A 20,353-nucleotide genomic window follows, 5' to 3' on the forward strand; every position below is an offset into this window, starting at 1 on the left:
ACTCAGTGCACGGATAGGATCAGGGTACATTGAATGTTACGAGAACCTATTGGGTTATACATAAAGAACAAGTAGATATGAAGATGAGTTCATTGGATTAATCTAATTGTTAGATTAAGTCCAATTCAAACTAGACTCATTAAATCAATTCAACTGATTGGAATGATGATTCATTGAATTCGAGATTGCACGAGAATCAATGAGTTAGACTCATTGGGTGAACTTATGTTCACCAAGAAAGTTGAATGGTCAAAATTGAACCATTGGATTGAATGGTCAATTTTGAGCCATTGAATTGGAAGATGAATGGTTTGAGTCATTGGATTGGAATATCAAAGGGTAAAACCCTTTGGTATTCATGAGATGGGTATATATATCATTTTGGATGATATTTTCATGATGTGAAAACCTTTAGTCTTCTTTTTCTTCCTCCTTCCCTCTCTTGGCCGAAACCCCTCTTGTGGTTGCTAGCACAACGTTAGGTGGTTTCCATCTTTTTCTTGTGAGTTTGTGAGACAAACGAAAACAAGACTTGTTCGTGTGAATATCATAGAGACGTGAACGTGTGATCGTGCTGAGATCCAAGCTGTCCGGAGTTTGTGAGCACATATCAAAGGTATAATTATTATCATGCAACTTAGTATAGATTATTTTAAGTAATATTTTTTCCTTTCGTATGAATCTGTTGGATAAAAAAATTAAAAAATTTCACTGTGTTTTAGCGTATTTAAGACTCTAATTCCTTACACTTATAAATAATCGTAAGACCATCACGTGGACATGCTGATGAAGAGAGGAGTAGACACAGTCTACTACCTTTACCACCTCAACAAACTTATCAGGAAGCATCCACAAATAAGAAATTATAGTGGAGATTATCAATTATTCCAAAAAGATACCCTGGCCAGAGGCTTAAGCTTTAAAGTCAGCATCAAGTCGTCCTCCACATCTCACATTTGTTTACAAATTACATTGAGAAAGTACTGAAGGCAGACTCATGTATACTAAGACGCATGTCCGGAGAAAAAATGAAAAAAAAAAAACAAAAAAAACAACTGGACGGGACAATTCCGCTGCTGGAACGCATCATGTACAATACCAACCGTCCATTCCGCTGCTGCAAAGCAACGGGACGGGGTAAAAAAACCAGCTGCCAAACAAACCTCTCCACCCACACGTGTCCGCGGCGGTTTTGCGTGCTGACTCCGCCTCCGCCTCGTTCCCACTCTCTTTAAACCTTTCATGTCTTTTTTTTCCCGACCATGAATCCATTCTGCTGCGCCTCTTCCGCCCCCGTATCTCTCGCCGCAGCAGCGGCCTCCTCACCTTTCCCCTTCCGCCATGCCCCCTCCTCCTCCGTCACCTGTCACATCCTCTGTCCGTAGGTGCGAATCCCTCCCTTGCCAGAACGACGGTCTCCGCTGCCCTTCCGGACACGTCATCGATCACCGCCGCCACCACCGATCCGCTGTTCTATCTGCCTCCCACCGCACGTCCTTCCGCGATGCGCCACTCGACCACCGAGAGGTCCAGCTCAACGACCTCGTCGGAGACGGTATCGTGGGGATCCTCCACAAGTGGGTAAACTTCGGTAAGGGGTGGCAGCCGCGCTGGTTCGTGCTACACGACGGCGTGCTGTCCTACTACAAGTTCCAAGGCCCAGATTGTATCGATCTGAGCCAGGAATCTGAGAACGGCCCCAAGGTCATCGGCGAGGAGTCTGCACGGCTGCTTGCCTGCCGGAATAAAATCGGATCGCACCATCCCCGCCAGCCTATTGGCGAAGTCCATCTTAAGGTCGGAAGTCGAAGACCGAATTTTCTTCATAACTCTTTTCAACATCGTCGATATAAACTTCTTTTTTACTACTTTAGGTTTCCTCGACACGGGAGAGTAGAACGGACGATAAGAGATTCTCCATTTTCTCCGGGACCAAGCGTCTGTACTTGAGAGCGGAGACGGGGGGTGACAGGGTGGCGTGGGTGGAGACACTACAGGCGGTGAAGGACATGTTTCCAAGGATTTCCAACAGTGATCTCATGGCACCGGTCGACAACGCGGTGGTGTCCACGGAGAAGTTGCGTGAGAGGCTGCAAAAGGAAGAGGTGAGTGAGGCAGCGATACAGGACTGCGAACAGATCATGAGAAGTGAGTTCACTGCACTGCAAAAGCAGCTCGTGCTAATCAAGCAGAAGCAAGCCCTCCTGGTCGACACCCTCCGCCATTTAGAGGTATAAAAGGGACCTGTTACATTTGTGCCCTTTTTCTTATTCTGTAGAGAATTGAGGACTCATTTTGACCTTCGTGTTGTATCTTGAATAACTGATGCTGCTGAAGAAAGCCGATTCTATAGACTTCTTTATGATCAGTGTTTTCAATTCTAAATTTGGATTTGAACCGTCCCTGACAAATAAAGCTTTTTGTGTTAATGGATTCCTCCGTAAAACATTAAAATGGCAGCAAGGAGCAATGCATATTAGTTCTATCACTGGCTTGTGCCCCTCTTGTGCTGCTGTTGTCTATTGCTTAAATCATTCATTGTGGTTTTGTTTATGCGATGAATGATTGTTGATGCCTAGCTTGCACTCTCTTTGTGTTTGCATAACCGTAAGAGATTAAATTTGTTGACCTTGAGGAGGATGTTAAATCATAAATTTATGTATTAATATTTTCCTAGCAGCTTAAACTTTTGGGTTATGGGTTAAGATCTTTGGATTAAAGTTTTGAGTTGAGTTGTTACCAGATACAGAAAGTTTATATGAACATTAGTCCAGTTAGCTAGTCCTTTTCTTTTCGTTCTCAGTTTCAAAACAGTTTGGGAATTTTCATGTATCTAAATAAATCCATCAAAGCACTTTGTGAATGCTACAAAAAGGCTTGTTTTTTTTGTTACATATGAGGTAACTAGCATATGAGGTAAATATGCTATCTGCAAGAATATTCTATGTTGTGTATGCAGGTAATGCGGTTGTTGTTGGTGTATGCATGTAATAAGAAAATATATAAAAAAACACATTTTCTGTTGTGCATCCCTTGATAAGGGAAGGGTGAAAATTGTCATTTGGGTATGAATTGTGGACATGCCATTTGTTTTCTGATATATTCACGCTTCCATCAACTATATTTTGGTATAAATCTCTATATGTGCATGTCCATGCCCCCAAGTGGAATATTTCAAAATCACATTAAAACTACTCCGTTATTGACTGTAATTGAGGTTTAACCCACTTATTGATGTTTTTATTTCTAGTTTGAATTTCTGAGTTGATATTAATCCTTGTGTCTATTTATCACCTATTGGTATTCTGCCAATTTGCCTAGGATGACAAGTAATTGCATTTTTACCAATTCAATGATTCTGAACAATGCTGTTTTGCTAAACCATGTTTTTTCAATAATGGCACAGCACTTGCATGTACTTAGAAAATTTTTACTTATTGATTACGTAGACAGAAAAGGCTGACTTGGAGAATACTGATGTTGATGAGAGCCAAAGGCAATCAAAAAAGAAAGGGTCAGCCCATGGATCAAGACATGAGAAATATAGTGGTATGGTTGCATGGTAGATGGATTGTGATAACTGTATAATCTATGCACTATCATTTCTACTACATGATATCCTGATGGTAAGTTCTTTTTTCCAGTTCTGATGCATAATAGTATTGGAGAATAAAAGAGAATCAAAAGGGTAAAGAAATTTCAAATTTACCATTTCTTTGATGCTTGTGCATTTGGACCATTTTTTGTCTTCTGTCTTGGCAACTTAAGCATCTCCAGGTGGTAAAAGTAATATATTTCAGTTTAATAGATAGATCTTCCTATAGAAATCTTATTTGTGCAAGTTGCCATGCTGGCTACATAAACTCATATAAGTATGGTATGCTGCTTAGTAATACATTCTTCAAGTTTTCCTGAAATCTAAATTTATATCCTAACCAAGTTCTTAAGGTTGTTAAAATAGTTTCCATTTTAACTGCAAATGCTGTTTCTCCTTTTATTTCTTTAGGGAACTAGAAATGATCCAATTGAACCAGTTTTAGCTTAGTTGTGCCACCTTGAAGTTGAGATTTGCTCAACAAGCCCTTCTGAGTAATACAGATGTCCTCTAATCATTCAAGATTTCATCGAGGAACTAAATTTAACATTAACCATGTTCTTTTAGCTATCTGCAAGTGTAAAATTGCAAGGTTGTGTTGGTCTCGTGCGGTCAGCAAGAGGGGATAAATTGCCTGTAAGTTAGAATTTAACACTTCTATTGCTTTTTAGCTTAGCAATGAACACGTGTCAGCTAATTCAAAAATAATAACATAAAAGAAGTAAGAGACAAATAGAATTTTACTTGGTTTGCAACTAGAGAGGTTGCTAATCCAAGGCAATGGACGCTCATTAAGATTCTCCTTTTGTCGTAGACGGAGAAGCCTCTTACAAGTGTTGAAAGCACCGAAATTGAAAACAGAATAAGAAATTCGAAGTACATAAGTGTTGTATTGAAACTAGATGAACCACGGTGGCAAAAGGCAACTCCGCTTGCCCCCAGTGCCCCCGCCAACTCATTCCTAGGGCTGTAAACAAGCCAAGCCAAGCCGAGCTTTGTGGTGTTCAAGCTTGTTTGATAAGATAACCGAGCCGAGTCGAGCCGAGCTTAAAATGAACCAAGCTTTTGAAATGAGTGTTCAAGCTTGGCTTGGTTTATTTTTTATGAGCTTGAGCTTGTTTGAAGCTTAGCTTGAGCTTGGTTCGTTTAGATGTTATCAAGCTCTTAATTCAAGTTTGGCTTGAGCTTGGCTTGGGCTTGGCTTGAGCTTGGTTTGAGCTTGGTTCGTTTAGATGTTATCAAGCTCTCAATTCAAGCTTGTTTGATTGTTTGAAACTTTTAATTGTTTGATTGGTTATTAAGATTGATAATTTAAATTTATTTATTTTATTTTATTATTTATTTAGCATATTGAAAGAGTTTTATTAATAAATATGGTTCGTGAATATTGTTCATGAACATTGTTTACGAACGTTAACGAGCAAGCTTGTTTGTTTAGCTTAACGAGCTGTTCAAGCTTGTTTGTTTAATTAATCTTATGTATATTGAACAAACATAAACAAGCTCTTACCAAGCCGAACACCAAGCTTGTTCATGAACGCTTGGTTCATTTACAGCCCTACTCATTCCTAGGCCAACACGGAGGAGGTAAATCATGGGTGACTACTAGCCTTGAGGGAGACATTTACCTCGGCTATGCCAAGATTTGAACCCCAGACCTAAGGGTGTAATCGAGCCGAGCCGAGCCGAACTCTTAATATGTGAGTTTGACTCATTTATAATCGAGCCAAGCGCGAGCTTTATTTAACGAATATATTTATGACTCACGAGCTTATTCGAGTTTTTATCGAGCATAAACGAGCTTAATAAATATAAATTATAAATTTAAATATTCATTAAAAATTAAATTATATATTTAGAGAAAATTATAATATTCTTATTAAAATTTACAATTTTATTCTAATAAATAAATTTAATACATTTGTCTATATTTTTCATAGGTAGAGTGTAAAATCTATAAATTCAATATCAAAATTATTATTTTTTCATTTAAAAGTTGATTCATGAGCTTACTAACGAACATGTTCACGAGCAAATGAGCCGAGTATTGTGAAACTTGAGCTTGGTTTGTTTATCTTAATGAGCCTTATTAAACGAGCTCAAAGGAGCTTTTATTGAATCGAGCTTCGAATAACTCATGAGCGGCTTGGTTCATTTACAACCCTACCTAGACCTCATGGTGGCAGCACCTCATGCGCTAGCCACTAGACCATCCCGAGAGGACGAAACTAGGTGAACCATGACTCTATTTATAGTGCTCTGGTCAAGTTTATCCGTTGCTGACGTGGCGGACTTTGAGTGCCTAGATGGTGATTCGGGTGCCTCAGCGTGCAAACTCTATCTTCACGCAATGGCTTCGCAACCGTTGGAAGATAATTTTTTTTCATGTCCGGGCGCTTGGACTATGTCTGGATGCCTGGACTATTGTTAACGTCGACCCAAAAGTGATCCACAACAACGACTCTGCGACGAGGCGCTTGTTCGACCCCTTGGTGGTCCGGGGGCTCGGACGGTCCGGGCACCCAAACCAGTCATCCAAGTGTTGATTGTCTAGCGCCTTCTCCGGTCGCTTGGGTAATGCTCCGACCTTCCAGAGTTTAGCTCACTGAAACTCAACTTCGGCCTTCTCCTCAAGCAATCTTCCGCTCCGACTTCTCGTTCCTCGGAGGCACCGCGTGCGATCTTCTCGCTCCATTGGTGTATTCTTCTCAGCTTTTCGTCCCTCGGATGCACCGAACTCGTTGACTCGATTCTCATGAAATTCTTCTTGTTCGCCTTGTCTTCCGCTCAACTTCTTGCATTCTTAAGTTCCTGCACATTCAAACGCAAGACATCAAATACACAGAGCCTAATTTGACTTGGTTGATCACATCAAAACCAACACGAGGTACTTACAATCATCTCTTTTTTGATGTGGATTAATCCAAGTTAAGTTAGGATTAAACCAAAATATTTAAATAAATGAATATGCAATTTAGTATATATAATTTGCAAGATAAACAATTGATACAGAAAAAATTGTACCTCCCCTAGACTTAATCTTTATATCTTCCTCTTTGATCACATTAAAAATAGGGATAAAACATTGAAAATTTTTTTAAGGATTACATAAACAGTGACTAACACTTAGAAAAATTATGGGAATTATTTATCGAAATTTTGAATTTACTATTTAAAAACCAATTTTTTAAAGAAATAATTTTAAAATTATTTTTAATCTTTCAAAAATTATGAAAATTTTTGTCACTATTAAACGTACTTATCCAATGTTGAGATAAAGTTTAAAAAAAATAAGATTAATATTAGCGAAAATTAATTATTTTTGCATAGAAAGATGTATTTGTAAAGAAAAATACTTAAAAAATAGATTTTGAGCTCGAAAAATCTTGTAACTTTTTCTAAGTATGTAAAACAGAAAGTATACAACAACAACAACCAAGCCTTTTCCCACTAGGTGGGGTCGGCTGTATGAATCCTTTTACGCCATTGAGCTCTATCTCCTATTATATCATCATCTATATTTAAATAAATTTTATCTTATTTTATTGTTGCTAGCCAAGTCTTTTTTGGTCTTCCTCTTCCTCGTTTGATATGCATGTTTATCCTAGTTTCACATCGCCTAACTGGAGCATTTATTGGTCGTCTAAGTACATGTCCGTACCATCTTAAACGTGTCTCCCGAAGTTTGTCCTCAATAGATGTAACTCCGACTTTCTCTCTAATGAGCTCATTCCTTATTTTGTCCATCTTCGTATGTCCACACATCCACCTTAACATCCTCATCTCTGCAACTCTCATCTTATGCTCATGTGCTCGAGTCATACTAACATAGCAGGTCTAACAGTAGAACTTACTTTAAGTTTAAGAGGTATTTTACGATCACATAAAGCACCTGACGCTCCCCTCCATTTCACCTATCTTGCTTGTATTCTATGTAAGACGTCTCTCTCAATCCCTCTATCATTTTGTAAAAATGATCCTAAATATTTAAATCTGTCGGTTCCGGGCAACTCGTCCTCTCCTATCGTAACAATTGTTTCATTACTTCTAATATTGCTAAATTTAAATTCCATATATTCTGTCTTTAATCTACTAAGCTTAAAACCTTTCCCTTCTAGTGTTTCCCTCCAAGATTCTAGCTTAGCATTTACTCATTCACGTGTCTCATCTACCAAAATAATATCATCTGCAAACAACATGCACTTACAGACTGCATGTCTTGAATGCGGGGTGAGTTAAATCCGTTAATTAGTGTAAAAAGATAGGGACTTAGGGCTGATCCTTGATGTAACCCTATCTTTATTGGAAATGCTTCAGTTACTCCACCTAAAGTCTTTACTCTGGTCGTTACATCCTCATACATATCCTTAATTAGTTCAATATATGTTACGCTAATACCTCTCTTTTCTAAAATTCTCCATATAATTTCTCTTGGGACTCTATCATAAGCTTTTTCTAAGTCAATGAATACCATGTGTAGATTTTGTTTTTGCTCCCGATATTTTTCAATTAATTGTCTAAGGAGATGTATAGCTTCTATTGTCGACCTTTCAGGCATGAACCCAAATTGATTTTCTGTCACTGTGGTCTCTTTCCTTAATCTTTTTTCTATTACTTTTTCCCAAAGTTTCATAGTATGACTCATTAGTTTAATACCCCTATAGTTTGCATAATTTTGTATGTCTCCCTTGTTCTTATATAAGGGAACTAGAGTACTTATCCTCCATTGATCAGACATTCTTTTGTTTTCAATATCATGTTAAATAATTTTGTAAGTCATTCAATACCTTGTTTCCCTAATCACTTCCATACCTCTATCGGAATATCATCTGGTCCAACGGCTTTTCCATTGTGCATCTCTTTTAAAGTTTGTTTTACTTCTGAAGTTTGAATTCTATGATAAAAATTAAAATTTCTATGCTCATTTGACCTAATTAAATTACCTAAGTTAAGTTGGTCACCTAAACCTTCATTAAAAGGTTGATAAAAATACCTCTTCCACCGCTCTTTTATTTCTCCATCATTTACTAATACCCTATTACATTCATCTTTAATACATTTTATTTGGCTAAGATCTCTTGTTTTCCTTTCTCTCACTTTAGCTATTCTATAAATATCTCTTTCCCCTTCTTTTGCATCTAATTTTTGATATAACCGTTCAAAAGTTTCATTTTTTGCTTCACTCACTACTATCTTAGCTTCTTTCTTGGCTATTATATATTTTTTTAAGTTTTCCTCGTTCTTACAAATATATAATTCCTTATAAGTTATTCGTTTTTCCTTTACTTTCTCTTGTACTTTCTCATTCCACCACCAAGTGGTGCATGTCCCTCTGACTCACCGAGTACATTCTTAGCTATTATTTTCAACTTTGATGCCATCTTATCCCATGTTGTATTAGAGTCATCGTATATTTCACCTAATGTTTGTACTTCTACCTTCTCCTTAAATATATTTTGTTTCCCATCCTTTAACTTCCACCACTTAATTCTAGGAATTGTATATATTCTCTTTCTATTGATACTATGTTTGAGGCGTATATCCAACACTATTACCCTATGTTGGGTAGTTAAGCTTTCTCCAGGGATGACTTTGCAATCTTTACAAATCTTTCTATCCTTCTTCCTAACCATAAGAAAGTCAATTTGTGATTTATTATTCCCACTTTTGAATGTGACTAAGTGTTCTTCTCTTTTCTTAAAAAACGTATTAGCTAATATAAGGTCATATGCTATCGCAAAATCTAATATAGTTTTCCCTTCCTCATTCCTCGTTCCAAACCCATAACTCCCATGTACTCTCTCATATTCCTCATTTTTCACTCCGACATGTCCATTTAGATCACCTCCTATTAAAATCATTTCACTTGGTGGAATATTTTGTAATATTTCATCTAAGTCCTCCCAAAACCTTGATTTGGTAGCTTCATCTAATCCTACTTGTGGTTCATATACGCTAATTATGTTCATAGTTTCTTTCGCCACTATTATCTTAAGGGCTATAATTCTATCCCCTTTTCTAACTACTCCTACAACTTCATCCTTTAACAAATTATCTACAATGATACCCACTCTATTTCTTGCTTTACTCTTTGCAGTGTACCATAACTTAAAACCCGAGTTCTCTATCATCTTTGCCTTCTCGCCTATCCATTTTGTCTCTTGTACACACAAAATACTATTTTTTCTCCTAATCATCATATCTACTACCTCTATTGATTTATGAGTGAGAGTTCTTATATTCCATGTTCCAAATCTTAGATTATTAACAGAAAGTATATCGGTAGAAAAATTAAATTTTTGAAGATTGACTTTTTAAAAATCTTTAATATTAAAAATTAATATTTTGACAAAAAATTCATAGAAAATTAATTACTTGTCAGAAATTTTCAAAATTATTTATTCCAATAGAGAATGTGCCAACAGTAGGTTTGTACAAAAAATATTTTTCTAATTAAAGCAATTCCAATCTAGTTAATCAATTAAATTTAAAAGGAATTTAAACTAGACATGATTTTGGAACCTAATATAGGTTTCTAGCTACTGGATTAATAAGATATTTTCTAGGAATAAATTTTTATGATACTTTTACAATTTGACCCTTATAGTATCTAAATGCCAATTAAGCCTATCATAATTTCTAAAATTTGAATTTTGAAAAGAACTTAAGTTTAAGCCTGCATCATTCTTCTTCAATAACTCTATGTGTTCTTTTAATTTTTTATTTTCATTTTTGATGGACATGATTTTGCTAAAATAATTTTTAATTTTATTTTTTTTATTTTTCATTTTCTATTTCTAATTGAGAACTTCTAGGGTTCGTGCAATGGATCTTTTCCTGGAACCCCGCATGGCGGGAGCTTCGTGCACCGAGCTGCCCTTTTAATTGAGAACTTTTAGAAAGCATTTTAACAAATTTATATAATTTATCGGGAGGTAGAGATCATACCTCACTTGTCAATCTCGTTATCTGACGCTCCCCCTCCATTGTTGTTTCCCTCTGAAGTAGCTCCCCCTTCGTCGATGCTCTCTATGCTCATTTCGAATGAGCTTGCTTCGTCATCTTCTTGGTAACTTGCTATCAGTGTAAGTCCGGCGTAGGCTTTAATTTCTAACTCTGATGACGACGATTCTTCCCACGTCGCCTTCAGGTTCGTGTGTTTCGTCCGGGTTGGTCTTTTGTTCTTGTCCTTCTCCTTTAGTTTTGGACAGTTGTTCATGATGTGCCCGTCTTCTCGACAGTTATAGCATCGCACCTTTCGTTTGCTTTGTAGAAATTTTTTAGCCTGCCACTTATTAACTTGTTAGACTTAATGAATTTACTGAACTTTCTTACCATAAATGCAGTTTCGTCTTCGTTGAGTGATGTGTCTAAATCTAGTTCACCTTCTGGTTGACTCTTAGTGTTAGGTTTTGAGCCATCTTTTCTTCTTTATTTCTTAAGTCTGCACATTTCAATTTGTGAAGTTCAAAAGTAGAAAACAGATTTTCTAATGTACTTACCTCGAGGTCCTTAAAGATGAAAAAAGGTCAACTATGGATTTCCACTCGGGTGTTTTAGGGAATGCGTTTAAATCGTACTTTAACGAATCTTGATTTGCTATCATTTCTCCGAGATTCATGAGTTCGGTGATTGATTCCTTGATCCTTAAGTGTAGATGAGTGACTGTTTCACCTTCTTCTATTCGGAGGTTGCTGAGTTGGTTCCGGAGTAGATCCCGTCTTACAAGTTTCACCCTGAGATCCCTTCATGCAACTCAAGGAATTTCTCCTAGAGTTCTTTGGCTGACTCGTAGACTCTAATCCGGTTGACTTCTTATGGTGGTAGAACACTTAGCAGATGGAATTTTGCTTTGCTGTTTGCCACGAAGTCGGCTTGCTTCTTTTTTGTCCACAGGTATTCTTCTTTATCGGCTCCTTGCTGATCTTTAGGTGCTACAAAATCATATTTCATTATTAATAATAAATCAAAATTTGTTTTGAAAAATATCTCCATTTTTTTTCCATGTAGCGAACTCCCCCTCGAACTTAGGCGGATAGATGCTTGGTCCGACCATTGTGTGCTTCCAACGGTTAGTCCTTATGAAGCGTCCTTGCTCTAATGCCACTTGTTGGTCCCATGCAGCTGGCAAAAGGGGGGTGACTTGCCTGCAAGTTAAAATTTAACACTTCTATTGCTTTTCAGCTTAACAATGAGCAAGCATTAGCTAATTCAAAAATAATAACATAAAAGAAGTAAGAGACAAACAAAATTTTACTTGGCTTGCATCTAGAGAGGTTGTTAATCCAAGGCAATGGATGTTCATTAAAATTCTCCTTTCGTCGTAAGCGAAGAAGCCTATTACAAGCATTGAAAGCACAGAAATTGAAATCATAATAAGAAATTCGAAGTATAGAAGTGTTGTATTGAAACTAGGTGAACCAGAACTCTATTTATAGTGCTCTGGTCAAGTTTATCCATTGCTGACTTTGGCGAACTTCGAGCCCCTGGATGGTGATTTGTGTGCCTCCAGCGTGGTAAATTCTATCTCCACGCAACGACTTCACAACCGTTGGAAGATAAAATTTTTTCATGTTCGGGCTCCTGGACCAGGTCTGGGCACTTGAACCATTGCTAACATGGACCCAAAAGTGATCTACAACAATGACTCTGTGACGAGGCGACTGGTAGGCACCTTGGTGATCCGAGCGCCCAGACTTGATGGTCCAAGCACCCTGACTAGTCATCCAAGTACTGGTTGTTCGACACCTTCTCTGGTCGTTGACTTCTTCTCCAGTCGTTTGGGTGATGCTCTGGCCTTTCAGAGTTGAGCTCATCCGAATTCAACTCCGGCTTTCTTCCGAGCAATCTTCCGCTCTGACTTCTCATCTCTCAAAGGTGTCGTGCATGTCCTTCTCGCTCCACCGATGTACTCTTCCACAGATTCTCCCTCGGATGCACTGAACCCGTCGACTCGATTCCCGTGCTATCCTCGTCCGCTACGTCTTTCACTCGACTTCTTACGTTCCTAAGTCCTTGCACACTCAGACGTAAGGCATCAAATACGCAAAGCCTAACTTGACTTGGTTGATCATATCAAAACCAACATGGGGTACTTATAGGTTACTTTTAAGAAGAATATATTTTACTAAATAACTGTGAGACTATAATGTATTAGAGAATCCCATCATTCCTGTTCACCATAAGTTTATACCTGGGTTTAAGGAAATGCAATTGATTGTTTTACATTTTTAACCAAGATGCCATTGAACTTTTACCAGTGTACAAAGGTTCGGAGACAACTTTTTTAGCCTTTCTGCATAAAGGGAACCATGTCTTCTTTTACTCCTTGAGTATTCACCTATTCTCTGATCCCTTGACTGCTAGAGCAATTGTTGCACCAGTAAAAATTTCATAAAGCAGTTCTCAATTGAATGTAATTCTTCAGTGGTTTCTCCTAATCGGTTTTATATTATAATTTGCCCTAAGTGTCCGTTTGATATATATATATATATATATATATATATATATATATATATATATATATATATATATATACATGGAGAGAGAGATAAATGATACCCTAAGGACCTTATGCCGCACACTCCGTGCACACCCGAAATTTTTTTTTTTATTTGAAATGCTTTTTTGCATTTAATACTATAACCCAACCCCTAAACTCTAAAGGCAAAATCTTATTGGCATAACCAAAAGCTTAAAAATAAAAAATAAAAAAATAAAAATGGAAAATTGCATGGTCGTGGACGTCCTCAAGGAATGGTTCGGAGCATAAAATCTCTCTCTCTCTCTCTCTCTCTCTCTCTCTATATATATATATATATATATATATATACAACTCTGTTTTGCTGCGGAACAAACGTTGCGCGTCTGTGCGCGCCTAGCGATCCAGACGCTTGGATTTGATTCAGGCACTTGGATTCTATTTTTTTTTAAATCAACATTTCTTTTAAAAAAATAGCATTATACTCCGTGAGATCTAATTTTTTTTTTATCTTGAATACTATAACCCAAAAGGGAAGCTTGAACCCTAGAGGGAAAATCTTATTGACTTAAACCCACTATAACTCAACTCCTAAATTCTAAAATCTTAAACGCTAAATACATATAATATACCCAGTGATCATCTAAATTTTTTTATCTTGAACACTATAATCCAAGAGGGAATTTTGAACTTTAGAGGGAAAATCTTATTAGCTTAAATCCACTATAATCCAACGCGTAAATTGTAAAATCTTAAACTCTAAATACATATAATATATCCAAAAAAAAATAAACAAAAAACAACAAAAAAAAACTTCTGATTGAATCCAGGCGCCCTGGGTCTGCACAGTCATGCAACAACGAGTTTGTAGCATAGCAATTTAGTGTGTATATATATATATTAATTTTGATGAGTGAGTCGCATGTGGGGCACTCGAATGGCTTTCGGGCGCCCCGCCTTGCGAGGTGCACATTATATCAAACCTTTTATATATATATATATATATATATAGGCACCTCTTTGCATGGGAGGCACCTCCATTGAATGGAGGCATCTGGCATCTACCATGCAAAGAGGCACCCACGCGCGTCACGCACGAATGTCGCCTAGGATAAAATTACTTTCTCTCTCTCGTATATATATATGAAGGATCACAATGAAACTTGTCAAATGATATTGGAGGATTGCTCATTTCTTATACTTGGCAAGACTTAACATTTGGATATTATTTGTGCCAACACCAAATAGTCAGGATCAACAATTTGTTGTATTATGGCTGCAATTTCTTTCCTATCCTGTTTGATTATGTGAATTGTCAGTCATGCAAATATAATTCAATTGTCACTTATCTTCCTGTGGATCTTAATTGCTTGTAAATATGATCTTTTCTAGAAGGGAGTGCTAGTGAATCTGATTATGACAATGAAATGCACAATGCTGCTGAAGAAGACACAAATGATGAAGCTAATGCATATTTTGATACGCAAGATTTTCTCTCATCTGGTTCTTTTAAGAGCACAGAATCTGGCTTCCAAATATCTGATTATGATTCTGATGATCAAAATGATTATGGTGTCGGTTCTGCCAGCGATTATTCAATGCAGTATGGTGGATTAAAATACCCCCATGTTACCAGGCGGAAAAAATTGCCTAGCCCAGTTGAAAAGGAAAAGGAAGTGAGCCTCTGGTCAATGATTAAGGATAATGTTGGAATGGATCTTACAAAAGTTTGTCTTCCCGTGTATTTTAATGAACCTCTTTCCTCATTGCAAAAATGTTTTGAGGACTTAGAATACTCATACCTTGTTGACCAAGCTTCTGAATGGGGTAAAGAGGTGAATATTTAAAAATGATAGGTAGTTTCTATTTACCAAATTAATGTATCTTTGTTTAATGTGATTTGCATTACTTTTCTTAATAACCAAATTCATTTGTAGATGGGTATACTGCTGCAATAAGATTGTTCTTTGTTCATATTGAGATTTCTGAAAACTTTGGCTTCTGTACTATATTTATTTCATTTATTGTTAGCTGAAGAGGTGACAAGTCCAATTATAGTTTTTCATCTTTCATTGTGTTTGCCATGAATTAAAATGAATGCTTGGATGACTGTAAGTTCAGCATGCTTTGTCAACCAATGTGCTGGAAAGCTGAAGTAATATGGCACAAAAGGTACAGTGGAGATGAGAAGGTTGATTTGGGAGTATAAAATATAATAAATAGTCATCCATGAACAAATAAGTTTCTTCCAATTGAAGGGCATGTGGGAAAACATCTAAACTATCATGTATATACTCAAAGGAGATCAATATAAATTGTGGATTTAAGTGGGTGATTAAACTTACTAAATTTTATAGCTTGATGTATGAGCCCATTATGATGAATGGTGCTAGGAGATAGGTAAAGGAGATCAAAGAAGATATTTAAGTAAAGCAAAATATAGACACTTTCAATTTATTTAAAGAAATTGCATTAGATAAAATTAATGGAAGGAAAAAAAATCTCCCTTTTGAAGTTATTTGCATCTAATTCATTCACTATTCAAACAGCTAAAAGAGTCCAAGTCAATATCTGGATCCAACGGTTGCTTTATGGGTCATTCAAACATTATGAATCAATATTCAATATCCAGCTCATTATATATGAAACAGTTGTCCATGCTATAGCCATACTAGTAGATTCTCAAATATTTGAAGTTATCTCATTTCTGTCGTACTTACAAATAAACAGTACAGATCTTAATATTCTTTGACTATGAACTTGGCTTTGTGTATGTTGGTCATTTTGATTGGTTTGATCAATTAATGTGCTTATGGCATCAACCTGACTAGCTAGAAAACTAGTCATAATATTATAGAATCCACATTTGCTTGTATTTATCCAAACTTCAGCATACTTATCTGAAGTAGTTTGCTAATTTTTGGTACAATTGTTTGGATTAACAGGTTCCAAAAGAGTCACTTATCTGATTTTCGTAGGCAATCTTGTTTCTCTGATTTTCTGAGGCAATCTTGTTTCTCTGATTTTCTTAGGCAGTCTTGTTTTGGATCTTTCAGATTGTTCTTGCCAAGTTAATGCTTCTCTTAAGTATTTATGTGATCAAGTCTAGTGCTTGATATAAGGCTCAATTTTGATTAGCTTGATATGTTTCCCAATGCAATTGTAGGGCAATGGACTAATGAGGATGCTTAATGTTGCTGCTTTTGCTGTTTCTGCATATGCTTCAACTGATGGCAGATCCTTCAAGCCATTTAATCCACTTCTGGGGGAAACATATGAGGCTGACTATCCAGATAAAGGCCTTAGGTTCTTCTCAGAGAAGGTAACTTTAATATTTAAAAACCTGAGATTGATTATTTGTGATTGCAGAATCCACTTATGTTCTAGGTGATTGTTGTACTTACATTCCTATTTTAAAATCTAAGGCTCTGATATGCAAAAGCTACTTCGCTAATATCTGAGAACACCATTATATCATAAGATCTTGTGTTCATTGCTCTTATTTGATATATTGTGGTGGAAATTGAGATGCCAATTTATTGTCTCTATTTGATGTTTCCTAAAATAATCGATTCAGTAACTTATTGCAAGAGTAACCTATTATAAAGTTCAGACATTAAAATATAAACAATCAACCATGCTAGTAGAGATTATGCCATGTTATGGAGGGACAATTGTGGCATAAATGTCTCGGTCTTCTTTACAAACCACAAGTATGACGATCTATAGGTTTACATAATAGCTGCCATCTTGTAAAAAACATTATCATTTTGAAAGAATTGTCTCACACAAGATACAGATGTAACTTGCATTCTATTATCATCAAGGAATTGTTAACACCAAAACAACCTTGATAGCAGTTTACTAAGATACAAATACTACTGATTTGCCAAAGAATGCCAATCTATAATTTCAGGAGGTAGATTAGGTAAAATCTAAACATAATGTCAATCTAATTAGGTTTAGAGAAGCGCCAAAACGAAGACTATGTAAAAAAACAATGTCTTCCTGATAATAGTAGATGAGATACTTACAACGGTACAACCTTTTATAATATATTTCTTGTTAAACAAGATTTACAATGTCATGTGATTGGATTTGCTTGTGTGACTGGGAACCCGATTCTTAATAAATGCCTCCTAATCATGTGTAAACTCCTTTTATGCTCTTTTTTTTTTTTTGTTGTTGTTGTCTGCATAACGTGCAATATTCTGGCTTAGAAAGTAAAAGAGTTGTTCAAGGATTAATTTGTCAAGAAAGGATAAATTTGATGACATGACATAATCCAAAGGGCATTATGAATCCTTGCTCTCATAGTAGATTATTTAAATAAATTTTGTGCTTTGAATCTATCATTCATGAGGATGGTTTTAAGTCGTAACATTCCAGAATATTCAGAAGAAAGTAAATATAGATAATGGTCCAGATACCAGCATGTATTGAGATTTGATGGATTACTTAACATTATGGCATTGTTTGCAAAAACTCTCATCCTTTTTGAGGGATCATGGAAGCTTTGATATTGTATCACGCTCTTAAAGTTTAAGTTTTTTATACTTTGTTAGTGCCAAACAATGTTTTGAGAATGTAAGATATGTTTACAGGTCAGTCACCATCCCGTGATTGTTGCATATCATTGTGAGGGTAAAGGATGGAAATTCTGGGGAGATAGCAATTTGAAAAGCAAGTTTTGGGGGCGCTCAATACAATTGGATCCTGTTGGTGTGTTAACCCTTGAATTTGATGATGGAGAAGTTTTTCAGTGGAACAAGGTACATGCCTTTTGCATAAGAAGGCTTTTGAAGTTCTTTTTGGGCTCATCGTGAATATTGAAACTATTTGATTTCAGGTGACAACTTCCATTTGCAACCTTGTACTGGGAAGACTTTACTGTGATCATTATGGGACTATGAGAATACAAGGAAATCATGAATATTCATGCAAGCTAAAGTTTAAGGAGCAGTCAATAATAGACCGTAACCCTCATCAGGTGATTGAAAATTCTGCTAACCCTTATTTTGATGGAGGCAATTTGCTTCCAGCGCAATTTTTCCTCTTTTTGAAGATTGTTTGATCTATCATATCTTTATCAAGTGTTGTTAGTTTGATCATTGATGTTTATTTTCAGTTAATATTGATGTCGCTTTAATTTGCTATACAAGATCATATCAACGGAAACTGCTCTGGGAATGTTAATTTCCTTAAAAGATACTCCCATGTGAGGGTTTGAACACTGATATTGGATGTGTAACACTAATATTCCGTACTAGGATCTAGACAACAACATAATGCTTGTTTTGACCACAGTGGATGGTTAACAGTGCAGCAAAGTCAATACCAAGCAGTACAAGAATGTTTGAGCTCTGTGATTATTTGTGCTGGCAAATTTTCAACCTATGCCTCTATTATTGGAATGACATAACCTATGCCCCTATTATTGGAATGACATAGTAAAAGTATGAAGAATTATTTATTTTCCATTGACGGAAATATAAGTTGCTATATGTAACTATTGTAGGTGCAAGGCATAGTTCAGGATCGCAATGGAAGAACTGTTGCCACACTTTTTGGTAAATGGGATGAGAGTATGTACTATGTCAGAAGAAACTGCTCAGGGAAAGGTAGAGGATGTGAACCATTGTCCGAAGGACACTTGTTGTGGAAGCGTAGCAGACTGCCTAAATTTCCTACCAGATACAATCTCACACAGTGTGCAATAACACTGAATGAACTCACCCTTGAGTTAAAGGTAAGCAGCAATCATCCATTTATTCACATCCATGAGTGTTTCTTACTATGGGTACATGAAGTTCTATTTAGTTCCTCTTTTATTTGCTTAAACTGTTGAGCAGGAAAAATTGCCACCTACTGATTCAAGGCTAAGGCCTGACCAGAGGTGCTTGGAGAATGGGCAGTATGAAATGGCAAATGATGAGAAATTGAGACTTGAAAAACGTCAACGGCAGGTTAAGCGTGGAATTCTCTCTTTTTTACCCAAATGAATTACTTTAAATACCATACTTGCCAAACAAATTTTTGGTTTTCAGACCTTTGATTTGTTGCTCATGAAAGATGTATTGACTCGATGATTAATTGATCTTTTGACCCGATAATTTCTTTTGAATTACTTGCTTCATAATTTCATAAGAAAAAACAACATTTTCATTGTTTAAAAGGCATTGACTCCCTGAGTTTCTATTAGTGAACCAACACAACAATTCTTAAGCAATCTCTCTGGCAAAAGTATAGCTTACCCAAATTGTCCTGATTGTATATATCACTAAGAGATTCGTTGAACTGGGATTGTACATCTTTTATCATTGCCGATTAACTACAAAATGGTGGAATATTACTTACCTCGCATTTGGATTATTTCTAGTGGTTTACTGGTGACTATGCCAATGCAGGCAAGACAGATGCAGGAAAAAGGATGGAAACCTCGGTGGTTTGCGAAAGATAAGGGAAGTGCTACATATAAATACATAGGTGGTTACTGGAAAGCCAGGGAAGAAGGCCAATGGGATGAATGCCCTGACATATTTGGTCTCCGCTGATCAAATTGATGACCAATTATAAGTTTTAAGACCAAACTGATTTCATTTTTATCTTCTTTTTTCCTTTCATTTTCTTCTACTGCCATATTGAGCAACTAAATTCAATGTAAAGTATGAACAAATGACAAATGAGAAAGTAAAGTAAACTGATTAATAAAATTAGATAAAGGAGATTCTTGCAACTGTTTGCTAATGAAACTACCATCTTAGTGGAGGAACTCGCAGTTAATCCGTTCTCATTTAAAACTCAGAATGCACGACACGATCAAATTTCCTAACCCGGATAATTTCAAAACATACCAGATTCGTTGTTCATGACTTTGCAATGCTAATTGATTATTTCCTTCAGCTTTACCAGTTTTCGCCCCTGCTGTGACCACTTTTGCTGCAAACCCTAGAGATCATCCAGGCTGATGAACACTGGCAAGATTCTTTATTGAATTGTACTTTTAGGCGACTTCCTACTCATCGCACAAGCTTCTGTTTTTTTCTCTAGTTGCCTTGTCTCCCATGTAAAGCACTGTGGCTTGAAGCCTAGATAAAGGAAAAGAAGGGGACCGAAGAACTAGCAATAATACCAGGGACAGATGGCAGATGTACTAACACAGCGCAATCTCTTTCTCCTGCATATTTTTGCTTCTTTTTTGACCTGCAATTGCATGTCTTTCGTTCTCCAGCAATCTTAATCTTAAAAAATGACTGTGTAAACCGTGAAGCTATTGA

At 36.5% G+C, this 20,353-nt stretch overlaps 1 pseudogene; it reads left to right on the top strand.

Annotated features, from left to right (window-relative positions):
• Positions 1–1,247: 1,247 nt before the first annotated feature.
• On the top strand, positions 1,248–19,812 carry LOC122018830 (annotated as a pseudogene).
• Positions 19,813–20,353: the final 541 nt, after the last annotated feature.

The sequence above is a fragment of the Zingiber officinale genome, chromosome 9A (assembly GCF_018446385.1).
Source record: "Zingiber officinale cultivar Zhangliang chromosome 9A, Zo_v1.1, whole genome shotgun sequence".
In the NCBI taxonomy this organism is placed as follows: domain Eukaryota; kingdom Viridiplantae; phylum Streptophyta; class Magnoliopsida; order Zingiberales; family Zingiberaceae; genus Zingiber; species Zingiber officinale.